The following is a 15,507-nucleotide window of genomic DNA, read 5'->3' as shown; positions in this document are numbered from 1 at the left end:
ACCCTCTTCGAACAGCAAGTTCAGCTTCAGACAGCATGCGGCTGCGAGTTCTTTCATCTATGCCCTTTTGTGAGCAACGATCCAATAGTGACGTCTCTTGGGGACTCTCCAAAGCTTTTGCAAAGGCTCTTGGAGCTGGCCTGTCTACATGAGCAGAGCTCCAGTATTTTAAATAAGATCTGTTTGAGTGTTTGTATGTGACCTACACTAAAAGTCCTGTCTCAATTTATCTCCCAAAAACATTTATATACAAACACAACATAATCGGACATAGATTAGTGAACAGTGCTGGTCAGACCTGCATTATGAAACTATGACCTCAATTATTAATACTCATTACAGGCTGGTGCAGTACAATTTTCTACACCAGTTGTACTATACACCTGCTCAAATTGAACAAGGCTAAGCCAGAAATTTCACATCAATGTTTTAGGTGCCATATAGACGCAAGAACCTTAGTGCACTCAACCTGGTTATGCTCCAAGGTGAGACCCTTCTGGGTAGAGCTAGGCTAAGTCATAGAAAAAAATCATAGGTAAAGAATTTCCACGGGACCCAGAGTTGTTCCTGTTGGGAAACATCAAGGCTTATGATGAAGCTGTCCAAATTTCAAATCCAATTTTTGTTGATTACCTTGCAGTGGTCAGGAAGTACATAGCGGTTACTTGGAAGTTGGACTCATCTGGGCATTGTGTGTTGGAATGCAGAAATGCAGAGCTGTGTTCCCCTGGAGAAAATTATCTATAATTTAAATACAACACCCTCCTTAAAATTTGGCAACCGTACCTGCGTTATACAGGGGCAAAGATGAAGTGCAGTTCCTTGTGCTTTGTCACTCTGTCCATTCCCATCTACTCTCTCCTGTGTGTGGGGGGGGGCGGGGGCAGGCAATCCATCTATCTTAATTAGGTTCAGACTTGAAAATTTAAAGACCAGTCGTTGGGTCGCCACGAATCATATGACTTCAGTTATTTCGTTGAGGTAATTTTTACTTTTTCGTAATAATTTTTTTAAATGTATAATTGTTTTGTTTTACTTTTTGGCCCTTGCGTCCCTAATACGTCTGGAAGGTAAAGGGACATTGTAAAATGCTACAGGAAAAGAGGACGAGGACTAATTTATTGTTCTGATCTTTCTTTTTAGGGTAACTGTCTATTTAATTTTGTCTCTGGATATATTGGGATAAGGGAGGGGGATGGAAATTGGGCTCAACAGCTAAGCTTGTATAGAATTGGAAAATGTAGTGTTTTATTATCATGGATTATTGACACTGTTTGAGTTTGAAAAATGATAAACAAAATATTCAAAAACAAGGGCTCAGGCCTGAAATGCTGGCATTATAGCTTTGTCTCCTAAAAGACAGATTGGGCTCCTCCTGCATTTTGGTGCATTTTTGCCAAGAAATAAAGTTAATCTTTGTACAAATGCAGCATCTTGCCACGTCACACCATTGTCCGTAAAGAATCTTTGTAGAGGCACATACACTGGCCAATGTCTGCCAGCCCCAGATGATGATACCCTGAGTACAGTTAAAAATTAAATGACCCATTACAAGATTAAAATCAAAACTGTTACACATCTGAGAGAAACAAGTTGTCAGAGCTCAGTTGAGGTTTTTTTCCCCCTATATTATCACCACAGGGTGAGCAATCATGGCATTAGAGTTACTATATTCTAATAGTTTTCTGCATTTTCCCTTAGCCTCAGTGACTTGTGGCACAAGCTAAGTAGCTAGGAACCAGCAGTGTTTAAGAGTTTATGATAAAAATATTCCCATTTAATTATTTGATGTTTAACCTTGCATTTTTCAAAAACAAACAAACCACGTTTCAAGCACAAAGACTACATTTATTTCTACAGGAAGTTATTTTAAGAGATAAATAATTGAATTTCTGCTGTTCATTTCACACAAAGGATACATAAACTGGGTGACGAGTGAAGGTTTTTCTTTGCTTTCTTCCTTTCTATCCCACTAACTCTGATGTGGCACAACTCCAAGAGATAGCAGAAACATGTGCCAAATGCCAAGTCATGGATGGCTTTGGCAGTGCTATATTCAGTGGCTGAATCAACAATTGAACACAATACAACCAAGGCTTCAGCTTCATACAAACACACTATATAGGAGCTCCAGGATTTCCTCTCCATTTCTCAGTTACCCTAGTTTACAGCTTTACTGCCGCCACAACTATATTCAGATAGCTCATCACTAACCAGTTGCACTTTCTTTTTTATTGCAAGTTAACTATTCCTTTGCTTTATTTAGCAAGTTATCAGGAAGGTATTGAGAACATTACCTTCAGAGCATGCAATATGTTATTTGATTAAGAACAATAAATGGACAATCAAATTAATTAATAGGCTAATTTATCTCAATGCTAATTTCAAGAGTGGGCCTCAATTATTACATGGTTAAAAAAAATACCGTTCAATTTGTGACTGCAGGTTGATATCTCTCTCATAAATCAACACAGTTCTGACCCAAAAAATTCTCTCTCAGGCTGCGTCTATCCAAATAGAGTTCCTCAAAAATATCTTTTCCTATTCAGAGATGAAGAACAAAAAACATCTGGAAATAAGAGAGAAAATAGAAATACAAAGCAATTTATTGAGCATCTGAACTGCAGATTATTGTATATCTGATGGAAAGCTTCAATTTAAAAAAAACATTCTACTTTGTTCTTCAAGTAATTCCTTTAATCTTATTTGCAGAAGTGACTATCTGGTAAGGCCAAGTGTGATATAGAGAACTACACCAAGGGAACACAAGCATTTAATATTAGGCCTTTAGACCACAATTATGATACATGGCTTCCTACGATACTAGTAATTCAGGCTTTTAAGTTTTTTTTTAAGTCCTTTCATTAACACAAAGCAAACAACTACAAAATATTAAAGCCACAAGATTAAATTATTCCAGAACAAGGCCATAGGGATGCACTTAATTAACGATTGACATGCGACTGGCAGAAACTCCATTAAACAAGTCTCCCTCCCCATAAATTCGATGGGCCATCAAAGCACAGCTTAATAAAAATAGAATAAAACTTAATAATGCCCCAAGCTCGCTCAATGGATTGAGATTAATAACTTGGAAAGAAGCTGGTTGAAAAAATGTAAAAATATACTACAAATGGGGATTTTTTTTTGTGTAGGTAGTTAAGTAGTACAAGGACTGATGATAAATTAACACACACAAAAAAAAACCTATTTGGCAGTTGAGGTGATTAATTTTGGACTTGGCTGGTGAATAAGATCTGGGAATAGGTTTGAAAAGGAAATTTCATCCGACAAGCAGGAGGTTTCTGTCCTGAATCTTGATTTCCAAAAATATCAGTTCTACGGACAAATGCTTTGTAAACCATCAGAGGACACTTGCACTTTCTCCTGGGATCATTCCTGAAATGTGACTGTCCAATCCAGGTGTGTACCATTCCTTGACAAAAGGATTGCTGCAATGGCATTATCAATCTCCAAGTTTGGGTAGCATTCGCTGAATGAGGCCACTGTTAACCGAATGGCCAACATGACATCACCAGAAATGACTGATGTTACACAAGCAGCAACATATTTGACAAGTTACACCCAACAAAACGCGTTAAGAGCATAAACCAGACGCTGTGTTTTCATTTGGCAGAGTGGGCATTTAACTCGACAAGTAGGTTTTTAAACGTTAAACCCCGGGAGGTAAAAACCATGGGCAACCCCTTCCTTCCCCGTCTCCGGGCAGGGCGAATTTGGCCAAGTCTCGGGTCTGAACAACCACTGCTTCCTGGACACCAGCGCCGGGACTGGATGGGGTTCGCGGAACCTCAGCGCAACATGCACGACTGCAAACGTCTTCCAACCACCCCCCCCACCCCGCAAAACAAAGTCGGACCCTTGACATCCAGCGCCAGGAGAAAACTGGGAATTCAACAGGATGAAGGAAGAAGGAGCTTTTCGCCACCAACTCCCCTTGAATTGCCAAAGCTAATTTGCGCGATACACTTGTAACTTTGGATGGTGGAAGAGTCGCACCGAACACACAAGTTTCCGCATCTTTGTCTGTCCGGGGTGGGGGTTACAAAAAAGGGAAATGTGTTAAAAGTGGGAGGTGGGGGGGGAAAGGAGGGAAGCAATGAAGTGCGGATGCGGGTACATGGTTCGGTGCTCAGCCCAGGAGCGAGTGGGGGTAGTGGGGGGCATCCCGCGGTCCCCCTCCCCGGGAGGCGAGGGCTACTCCTCCCGCCACCTCTCGCCCACAGGCCCAGGGACAACTCGCCACCGCCGCCAAAAGCAAGTCGCCCTCCACGCAGTGGTCCGGACAAATCCCCCCCCCCCTCCTCCTCCCAGCCCGCGCCCCTCCAAAGCCTCATCTCACTCACCTCTCGCCGTGCTCCTTCCACTTGCTGTGCTCCTTCTCTCACTCTCTCTGCAACAAGCCGCGAGTTCATTGACCTGCCTTTAATTTACATGGGTGCACGAAAGGAAGAGGACGCAAAACCAGAGAATTGCTTCTTTGGCACAGGCTCAATGCAAAATGATGTTCGACTTTGTTGTATTTTAAATTACCCCAACTCTCTCTCTCTCTCTCTCTTCTGCTTGTCTGTAGGGCAGGAGTTTTATCACTGGGCTGCGCTGTGACCGCGCTGGATCCCTCCTTGGTGATGAGGCGCATGCCCTGAGCGACTGGCGCGTCCCCGCCTCGATTGCGCGTGCCCGCCGGCCAAGAGGTTCCTGGAATGGGTCTGCTGCGCCCGGAGAGAGGATTGAAAAATAAAATGCTGTGGAGGTTGCAAACATGAAATAAACCCAGTCGCCACGGAGCGCACCGCTGGAGGCAGATGTGTCACCCTCTACTGTATTGCAGGCACATTGTGATACCAGTAGGAGGTCATTCACAAGGCAATTCTGTTGGAAGCTCTCCCACCTGAAACGTGAACCTCTTTCTTTTGATCATAGATGCTGCCTGACCTGCTGAGCATTTTTCTGTTTTAACATTTCATAATTCCAGTATTTGCAGTTTATTTTTCACGTGCAATGTTGAAGGTTGGCTTCTCCCAAAGCCGCTTGCGTTTCTAGAGCAGATTTCACCACGTCGGACGGTATCAAATGCTTGGCAGCGACTGAGCTGCGGTTGACAACTCGTGACCGTGAGGGTGCGGGGAAGGCCGGTCAGCGTGTGCACAGCACGCTCCCATGAGCAGCAGAGTGAGTTTACAAGGACCGTCTGATTGTTTTTAATGACGTGAGTTCCAAGGGGAACTCCCCTGCTCTGATTGGCAATAGTATCATGGGATCGCCCAGATCCCACAAAGAGGGCAGGCTCCCTGCAAGATGCCATGTGAAAGATGGGAGGTCGGGAAGGCGCACGGTCGGATTCCCAAAACTCTTTGGAGCAACATAGAGCAAACTCGGATGATGGATGGTCGCGGTCTATAAATGGAACACCTCTTTATTGGTTTTCAGCCCTCCATTTGATGTGAGCGTGGATGATGGTTGGAAGGGAAACCTTTGCATTCCGTCATCGCAGGTCTTGTTTAAATAACAGGCGTTTTATTCCTCGCAGTCTTCACGTGTTCATATGTACTGATAATCGTTCGTTGCCGGGCTCCTGGCTGAGGTGGTGACTGCGGGCTCAATTTTAACACTGAAGGAAAATGTTAACAGGCTGCGGGTCGGTGGGTCCGGGCAGATCAGCGCTGCCTAGATGGGCTGAAGGGCCTGGTTCGGTGAAAGGCCACCACCACAATCAGTCGCTTCCCTTTGAATGTCACCTCAATCATTCATGAACACGCGGGAAATGTTCAGCCCTTGTCCATGACTGCATTTATTCGATGCCGGTGGCAAGAGTCCGCACAAGGTAGCGTGTGAAAAATACTCAGCTTAAGCAAATCGAGTCAGAATTGTGTTTGTTCGAAACTCTAACCTATGAAATTGAACGATGTTTCGCAAACACTCTTTTCCATTGATTAATCGGAATGATCTATTGTAATAAATAAAGATTGCATTCGCTTCCATCACAAATACGCAAAGTCAACACAAGGTTTGTCCTGATTGTCATTCAAATGTAAACACTATATATTTTGGGATATGCTTTTACACTTTCCAGAGGGCAGTCATGTGGCCGCAGGGGCCAGAAAAGTTTTTAAATCCCCCTACGCTGAGAGAATGGCTTTCGCTGTGTTCTCTGCAAAAAGAATACACCCACACTTTGTCAATCATTTCCTTTTCATTTCCGATTTTGAGGGGAAGGAAATTAATGCTGCAGTATAATACCCAGTAAATGCAAAGTAAAAGGACAGAACACGTTTAGATTGCAATCAAAAGCACGTTCACATTGTCGAGGGCCGTTGAATTGACTGAGTGATGAACCACCCTCATTGCGAGAAAGGCTCTGTGTGCCTCACGGACAAAAGATTAGTAGCTCTATCTTCTTGGTGACCTTGCAAAGCAGCGTAGATCAATCCTGCAACGTTTGTTGTGTTGTTTCAATTATAGACTGCCAATTAAATACCTTGTAGGGGATGTAATTGTAACATCGTTGTTGTAGTCTCTCCGTTTCCCGACAAATCTTAATAGTCTAGTAGTATTTTCGCAACTTTGAATCCTTATTTATCTTATCCACTGCTAAATCGAGTGAAAACCATCTGCGCTGCAATTCTCTGATGTAATTTCGCTGGATTTTTATTACAAAGGTGTATCGTGTTCACTTTATCTATAAAGTATCGACGTGTAATCACACTAAACAAAAAAAACAACATGACATTATTTCTGCTGGGCAGCACCCAGTAGTATAATTATTTTACCGCATGGATATTTAATCTTTATTCCATCTGCCTAAGGCTACCCAGTGCCCCCACTCGTGCCAGAGGACATGTATGCATACAAAGTGAAGGGAAGGAAGTTTGGAGGAGACATCAGGAGTTAATTTTTTTTCCACCCAGAGTTCTGGCTGCCTGGAATGCCTTGCACCTGGATGGTGGTGGAGGCAGAAACATTGCGAACATTTAAGAGACTCTAAGACAGGGACATGGATGGAAGAAAAATAGAGGATTATGGATAGGGAGGGATTAGTACTTTTTTAAAGGAGTATATGGGTCAGCACAACATCGAGGGCCAAAGGGCCTGTACTGTGCTGTAGTGTTCTATGCTCCATATCAATTACTCACAATCTTTCATTTGTAATTTCCATCTGAAGTCTTGATAGGACCTTGATAGGATTCCCCCCTCCCCCCATGCCCTTCCTGTATTTCACCAAGTTCCCTAAAACATGCGCAATTTATTGATTCTATTTATTCTAACAGTACAAAAAATAAATCTGTCAGGTTAACTTAGGTATACCACACATCTGACTTATATGCCTTGATTTAGCATTGAACGATAATAGTTCAGAGGAGAACAGAGGGAATTTTGCATTATCTGAGATTTTGACTTTCAGAGAGTATCAAATTCGGAGCTTATATAAAAGCACAAAATGTTGGAAACACTCGGTAGAGCAAACAATATCTGTGGAAAGAGAAACAATTAACATTTCAGATTGGGTTGTGGAGCTTTTGCCAGATCCAGTAAAGGAATCATGAGCTGAATCATGAACTACTTCTCTTCCAAATGATATACCTGACCTGCTGAGCATTTCTGGCATTTGTTGCTTTCATTTCAATTTTCCAGCAGTTTTGTTTTTTATTTAGGTGACTTTGCAAAATCCTGTTACACTACAAAATTATCTCAGCCTGCTTTGCCAATATTGCTCACTACAACACAACCAGTAAAAGCAAATTAATTGGCCGTTTGTCTCATTTATTGCTTCTGGAACTTCCTGGAGACGAGTGAATGTGCAATATGGGAGCCACACAACTCTTCAGAGATAAATGTATTTAAAATGCATTTAGGCGTATTACATGTTAGGTTAAGAAGACACACATGTCCAGAATTATAAATACACATTTAAGATATTATTCCAATGTTGCCATTGTTACAAGACCAGAGGACCCTAAAACCCAGCAGCAATAGATATTCACCAAGAGAAATGGTTACTTAAACAAAAGTTGCTTTTAATTATTTTTAAACATGAAAACAGAATCACACTTTAATTTATCACTATTAACTTAACTAACCTAACTTAATCCCCTTCTAATTCTAAGTGCAGTGTATGTAATGTGTGTGAATTTTTTGATTCACAGTCCCATCTCACTTCTCATTCCTCCAGGTTCACTGGTTGCAGGCAATTCTTATACTGTGCACAGAATTTAACATTTATAAAGTTCACCAGGCTTCGATGCTTGAAAGGTAAATGGTTACCACTCAGGAAGGTTCTTGTTGGTTTTCAGAGAAATTTGTTGCTCCAGGACATCCACAACTGATTCCTTCTTAATCAGTCACTTCCGTGTCTTGTTGACAAAACCTGCCCCCTCAGGGTTCTCCAGATTCTCTCTTTCTTTCAGGTCACCACAGAGTGCCTTTTTGGTTCTCTTATTCCAAGTGAAACATTAGACTGCCAGTCCTCTCCTCTTGCATGAACTATAAGGGCTTTGACCAGGCTGAACAAAGCACTTACAACCTGTCTTCCAAATGGAGATTTCCACAAGCTTACCAACTTGTCTTGTTCCAGTCCCAGGTGTTTTTACTGTCTGTAACTCTGTAGAACTGATCTGTGTGTGTGTGTCTCTCTCTCTGAGAGAAGACCTGTTTGACTCTCTTTGTTTGCAAAACCACATGACCCTCTTCCAGACAATAGGTCCCTTCCAGACAATATGGGGCTCCGACAAGCTTTTTCATCTATTGCCTTTTTGTAAACAACAATCTGTGGTGGTGCACCACTGGCCTACTGCCGGGGTGGGGGGGGGGGGCAACCTCTGTACCTGCAGAAAGAGCATGGGGACAAGACAACACCTGGACGGCTGTCAATCAGCTGACCTGAATAGACCAAGGCCCACCCAGTCAGATGTCAATCACCCTCCGGGATATAAGCCTGAGCCCGCCCTTTGAAGACACTCTCAGAGTTTACAGCAGCTCTCCTCACAGCTGGCTCTGTAGAAGTTTATGCCGAATAAATTGTGGTGTGCTGTCGGTCAGAAGCAAACACACAAAACCAAAAGGCTGTACAACAGGCTCATGTTGGACTACCAAGGCATTACTGTACTTTACTTTAATAACAGGATTAAATTATATTCTCATGTCTTGTTTAAAAGATGCCTGAAATACGAATCTGTGGATTTAGATTCAATGACACCATGGGTGAAAATGATAAACGAAAATAGATGTAAAGAAGACATTCCATGTTATATTTAATCTAAATGCTGTACAAATGACAAAGTTGTTAGAGTAACTTGGAAGTCTATTTAATGTACATGGATTACATTTGCTATCTAAGTTTTATGAATGTGTTACTATTTATATAGATTCCACAAAATGCCAGACAATAAATCAAGACTTTTCATCTTACTGTGCTTTTAATTTTTATTATCACAAATGGTAATGAGCTGTCAGTTATTAGTTGACAGCAATGTTCAATGTCTGACGGACCATAGCAATCAAATGGTTTTCATGAACACAATTCAGTTGTTTTGTCAATGATGCAATCATTTTAATTCCTGAACTAATCAATTAATTCAATATATTTAAGAGATTACTGGGAGCCCTGTGCTTAGTAAAGATGAACTAGACTATTTATTCTTACAAGTAATTATTATGACTCAATAACTTATTGGGATCTTGTATACTTGTCATATGAAAAACACGTTAAAACCCATTTATCTAGACGACAATGCAACAACATTTCTTTCCATTTGTTGTATATGCCATGTTACAGGCAGTGATGCTTTGAGTTTGTGAGGAATTCTAATCACACTGACAATATTGTTCGGCAACCCAAGGGATCAAATTGTTCTATTGAGGAAATGCATCTTCAAAATATGATATTCAAAGATCAAGGTTCCTTTTATTTCATGTAATAATACATTGAAAATATAACAAACATAATAACAGGCAGACAAACAGTCACCACATTTTTTGTCCAGTGCCCCTTACAGTAAGAGAGAAAAAGAAGCAGAAGAGAGCCCTTTCAGAGTCATTGCGTGTCCGTGGATTTGTTTCCAGTGCTCCCGTAGCCTTTGCAGCTACCCACACTTCAGTTTGATCCACCAGCAAACCAAACTCCAGATCCAAACCTCTGACATGATCAGCAAGCCTTCAGCGCCCAAGGCCCTTTGGGAGCCATCCTTGCATCTCTTGAATCCAACACCCGGTTTCCATGGACCAGCCACCAAGTAGCCTGCAGCCCGTGCAGGTCCCCTGACCACAAGTCACCAGCAGCCCACAGCCTGTGTGGGTTCTTCAGCCGCTGAACCCTCTTGCTGGTCTACCACCATGGTTCACCGTCCTGTAGGGTCGTCTCTGCTTCTCCTTTTCAACAAGGGTTGTTCTCTCCATTCCTGGGGCCCGGCGCTGGTCCGCTGCTCCTCAGAGTCTGCAGCCCCTCATGGCTGCTGCCGAGCCTAGGCGTCGTAGTATGGGATATCATTTATAGTCTAGCTGTGTATCTTAATGACTGTCTTGAGTGGAATTGTTAGGACTGCTTTGTTTCAATGATCGTTGAGATTGGATTCTTTACTGCCCTTTTCATGCAATATTTATTTGGTTGAAATAAAATGTCACTGAACTCTTAGGATAACAAGGTTTTCAGAATCCAAATGACAGATTCTTGTCCATTATTATGCACCATTATCACCCTCAGCTTTCTCCAATTTCTGATCAAAATACTGCCCAATGTTGGGTCTCTGATGATTGTGACCATAGTAGTTGATTGTTCTTCATTATTCTCCAATTATCAACTGCATCATCATCCCTGAAACACCCTTGCACACCAAGTGCTTTTACTTAGTCTTTTGGTTCTATCGAACCAATGAATGACTTGCAAATATGAACAGAAAATAATAGAAGCTGATAGCGCCTGAACCATTAATTCTGTTTCTCTTTCCACAGATGCAGCCTGACCTGCTGAGCATTTCCAACATGTTCTGTCTTTTTATTTCAGATTTTCAGCATTTTCCTCTTTTTATTTCCTTTTGCAATGATTCATTTGAATTTCAAACCAGACTATTAAGTTCTTCGAGAGTCAAGAAGAGGATTTCAAAAGGCAACATAAAGCAATCAGCACATAATAATTGTATTATTCAGTATGTTTGTGAAGCTAGGTAGAAACAGAGAACTTCCACTTGCAGTTCAGATTTTTTTCAAGATTAATTTCAATGGTCTGAAGTTGAGAGTAAATGTTGGAGCTGTCCGCCATCACAACTTGCAAACAAACAGTTTTTTTTTCCGTAGTAAACATCAAATAAGCAAAATCTATCAATAAAGTCCGTTTTGAAAGCTCCTTCACAAAGAGCAGTAAATTCAAACTCTGTAAAATAGATTGCAGTTACTTAGAGTAGTGCAGTCTCCAAGCCTGATTGATGGACGAATTAATCAGCCATCTCCATTCTGTCTGAGAATAGCAATATCATTCCATGCAACCTGTAAAATAACATTTCATCTAAGTTATTTGCTTGCTTGGTTAAATGTTCCAATGCCTACATTTGTTCTCGAGAGGAGAGTGTTGCTCAGAAAACAAGATAATATGCTAAAAAGAATCTAAAATATTGTTCACCAGATTCTTTGCAAACAAGTCAGGTATTTGTAAAATGAATTGTAGACTATGTACAGATGATATTGGTCAGTTAGTAGAATAGGCAGATAAATGCTAGATGGAATTTACTCTTAAATAATGTGAAGTGAAACCATGATTGCAGAAGTCAAGGGAAAGATGGGAGTCGGATTTGAGTGTGGTGATTTCAGAAAGAAGCTGGTCAGATTGGTATAAAGATAGCATGACATCAATTATAAATGCAAGTTATGGATTGGTTCAGTATAATTATTTTACTCCAATTATATCTTACCCCATAAAAGTTACACAGATCACAAGCCAATATTTCAGAGATGTGTTTCAGATGGGAACTGAGACAGAAACTTTTCTACATGCCATGTGGTCATGCATGACAATGAGGCAAGAAATCGCAGAGAAATTAACAAGGATAACAGGAGTGGCCTTCACGGGCGACCTGGAGCTGTATCTATGGTAGTTTCGTGGAAATATGCGACAAATTGACAAAATACCAAATCTCGTTTATAAAAATAGCACTGGTGGTAGCAAAAAAATGTATCACAATCACTTGGAAGTCCGACTTCCCTCTACTTGCACAATGGACTGCAGAAACGAACAGCTGTATACGTATGGGAAAAAAAACGCATATAACTTAAAGAATAAATATGACACTTTTGTAAAGGTCTGGCAGCCATACTTGAATCACATTGGGGCCCAGATACAGTAATGAAAAGGAACAAAAAAGGGAATAAAATTAACTATTATATATACAAAAATGTCATTTCCCCAACTGTACTCTATATATTTAAAATATATGGAAGCTCTGACGGTGAACGGATCTGTATCTGTAAGCATTCTTTTGTTTGTTGTGTTTATGAGAAAAAGGTTACTATGTATAAGTTTTGAAAAACAAACCCAAAATAAAATATTCAAAGTAAAATAATGTGAAGTGAAGCACTTTAGGGGGACTAATAAGGCAGGACATAAACAATGGAAAAGACATTCTGAAGGGGAGAGGAACCGTGGTCTACTCATAGAAGACAGAATATAGAAATGCACAGCATTGTACAGGACCTTCGGCTCAGTGTTGTGCTGCAACAAAAAACCTACTCAAACCATTGCATAGAATTTCCTTACTGCAGAACCCTCCATTTTCCTCAGTCATTTAAAATATCCTATTGTACCTGCCTGCACCACTGTTACAGCAGTGCATTCCATGCACCCACCATTCTTTGTGTGAAAATGTATCTCTTAATGTACTTAGTTCCAAGCAACTTAAGACTGTGCCCCTTCATGTTAGCCGCGACAGCCCTGGGAAAAAGCCTCTGGCCATCCACACAATCAATGCCTCTCATGATCTTGTACACCTCTGTTGGGTCATTCCTCATCCTCCGTTGCTCTAAGGAGAAGAGTCCAAGTTCACGCAACCTATCCTCATTAGGCATGCTCTTCAATCCAGGCAACATCCTTGTAAATCTCTGCGCACTCTCTATAGCAGCCACAACTTACCTGTAATGTGAATACCCGCACTGAATGTAATATTCAAAGTGGGGTATGACGAAGGTCTTATGGAGCTGCACATTACCTCATGGTTCTTGAACTCGATCTCAGATTCAATGAAAGACAACACACTGCACAATTTCTTTACAACACTGTTGTTGGGGTGGCACAGTTAGCTTAGCTGTTGGCACAATACTATTACAATGCCAGTGACCTAGTTTCGAGTTCAAGGCTGTCTGAAAGGAGCTTGTCTGTTCTTGATATTTCTGTGTTGGTTTTCTCAGTGACTCAGATTTCCTCCCACCTGACAAAATCGTTTTGTAGGTTAAATGCTATATTTGTGGGCATGGGCTTGTGGGCCAGAAGGGCCTGTTGCAGTGCTGTAGCTCAAAAAAAAAACTATCGACCTGTGCACCAGCTTTGAGTGCCCTCTGGACACGGAACCCAAGATCTCTCAGGTCTTCCACACTGCTCAGTGTCCTCCTGTTAATGTTGTAATCAGCCTTCACATTTGACCTACCAAAATGATCCACTTCATACTTTCCTGGGTTAAACTCCACCTGCCTCTTCTCAGCACAGCTCTGCATGCTATCAATGTACCTTTGAACCTCTGGCAACCCTACAGACTATTCACAATACCACCCACTTTTATGTCATCTGCAAACTTACTATATCACCCTTCCACTTCCTCATCCAGGACATTTATAAAAATCACCACTGGTCATCGACCTCCAGACAGAATATGAACCATCCACAACAACCCTCTTCTGTGGCAAGCCAATTCTGTACCTACAAAGCAAGGCCTCATTGATGGAGGAATTTAACTGGTCTCACAGCATCCATAGGAGGTAAAGATATATTACCGATATTTCAGGCTTGAGCCTTTGTTCAAGGTATAAGCAAAAGGCATCTGAATAAAGACTGAAAAATGGCAGGGAGAGGAGTCCAGACCAACAGTCAGAAGGTGTTAATAAATAGAAAGGGGAGAATTGATTTTGCCTCTGTGACAAAGGGAAGAGAGAGACAGACAGACAGAGCATGAGGAAAGGGAGGTAATGGAAACCCATTAATTAATTAATTAATAGGTAATGGAGGTCGATGTTAGTGCCATCAGGTTGGAGGGTGCACAGACGGAAGATGAGGTGACAGACATCCAATTTGCAGGTGGTCTCTGTCTGGCAGACCTTGGACATGGACAGACATGTCAATAGGGGAATGGGACAGGAAATTGAAATAGTTGGCCACTGGAAGATCCACACTATTGTGGCGGACTGAGCTGAGGTGCTCAAAAAAGTGATCTCTCACTCTATGCTCAGTCTCTCTGATGTAGAGGAGATCACAACATGCAAGGATGCAGTGTTAATTTTTAGATGCCGGAGCTCACCAAAAACGGTGATAAGGAGGTGCCAGTCCCATCCCAAGAGGTTTTGGAGCTGTGTCCTGAGGTGCTGGAGCAGCACTCTGGTGAATTCTAGCACCACTGCACCCCTGACAACAAGAGCACCAGATGCAGTAGATCAGTGGCTCTCAACCTTTTACTTTCCACACACATACCACCTTAAGTAATCCCTGTGCCATAAGTGCTCTGTGATTAGAAAGGGATTGCTTAAGGTGGTATGTGAGTGGGAAGGGAAGGTTGAGAATCACTGCTCCAGACCCAATTGTTTCTGAAATATTTTGCTTGAGAAGAATTGTCATTGGCCCATTTCCTTTGGAGTTATGAAACTGGGCACATAACGAGTCAATTAGGTTTGATTAAAACAGTAGTTTTCAAACTTTTTCTTTCCACCCACATACTACCTTAACCAATCTCTTACTAATCACAGAGCTCCTATGGCATAGGGAATACTGAAAGTGCGTGGAAAGAAAAAGGTTGAGAACCTCTGCAGCAGGTGAATGCTGCAGATTTGCAAGTGAAATGTTGCTTCACTTGGAAGGACATTTTGGGCCCTGAATGGTGGTGAGGAAGGAGGTATGGGCACAATTGGATCGACTCCTGCCAAGGGGACAATTGTTGGAGAGGAAGGATTTGTCAAGGGAGTCATGGAGGGAACAGTCCATGCAGAAGGAAGAGAGAGGAGTGTGTCTGGTGGTGGGATCACATAATAGGTGGCGGAAATGGTGGAGGAAGATATGTTGGACACGGAGGCCAGTGGGGTGATAGGTGTGAACAAGGGGAATCCTGTCCTTGTTCTGTGAGGGGGCGGAGGAAGTCAGGACAGATATGCAGGTAATGGAGGATATGCGGGTGAGGGCTGAGTTGATAGTGGTAGAGGGAAATCCACGCTGTTTGAAGGGGGACACTCAGGGCCAATCAATGTTAGAAATGTTGACATCACCCATCACTTCAACCTATTAATTTTGCACCTTTCTAGAATCTGTTT

The 15,507-nt window shown here is 41.9% G+C and overlaps 1 protein-coding gene across 3 annotated transcripts in view; it reads right to left on the bottom strand.

The window, feature by feature from the left end:
- The window catches only part of LOC138761771 (diacylglycerol kinase beta), a 618,073-nt gene extending 612,923 nt beyond the window's left edge, over positions 1-5,150 (bottom strand). Inside the window, exon 1 of one of the 3 annotated variants that reach the window (XM_069934483.1) lies at positions 4,368-5,150. The gene's annotated coding sequence lies outside the window, so the exon portion shown is untranslated. The remainder of the gene's footprint in view (positions 1-4,367) is intronic. The other 2 variants (XM_069934480.1, XM_069934482.1) reach the window with 2 other exon arrangements.
- Positions 5,151-15,507: the final 10,357 nt, after the last annotated feature.

Source organism: Narcine bancroftii, chromosome 4 (assembly GCF_036971445.1).
Source record: "Narcine bancroftii isolate sNarBan1 chromosome 4, sNarBan1.hap1, whole genome shotgun sequence".
Classification (NCBI taxonomy): domain Eukaryota; kingdom Metazoa; phylum Chordata; class Chondrichthyes; order Torpediniformes; family Narcinidae; genus Narcine; species Narcine bancroftii.
The sequence above is the reverse complement of the archived record's forward strand: the minus strand, read 5'-3'. Positions and strand labels throughout refer to the sequence as shown.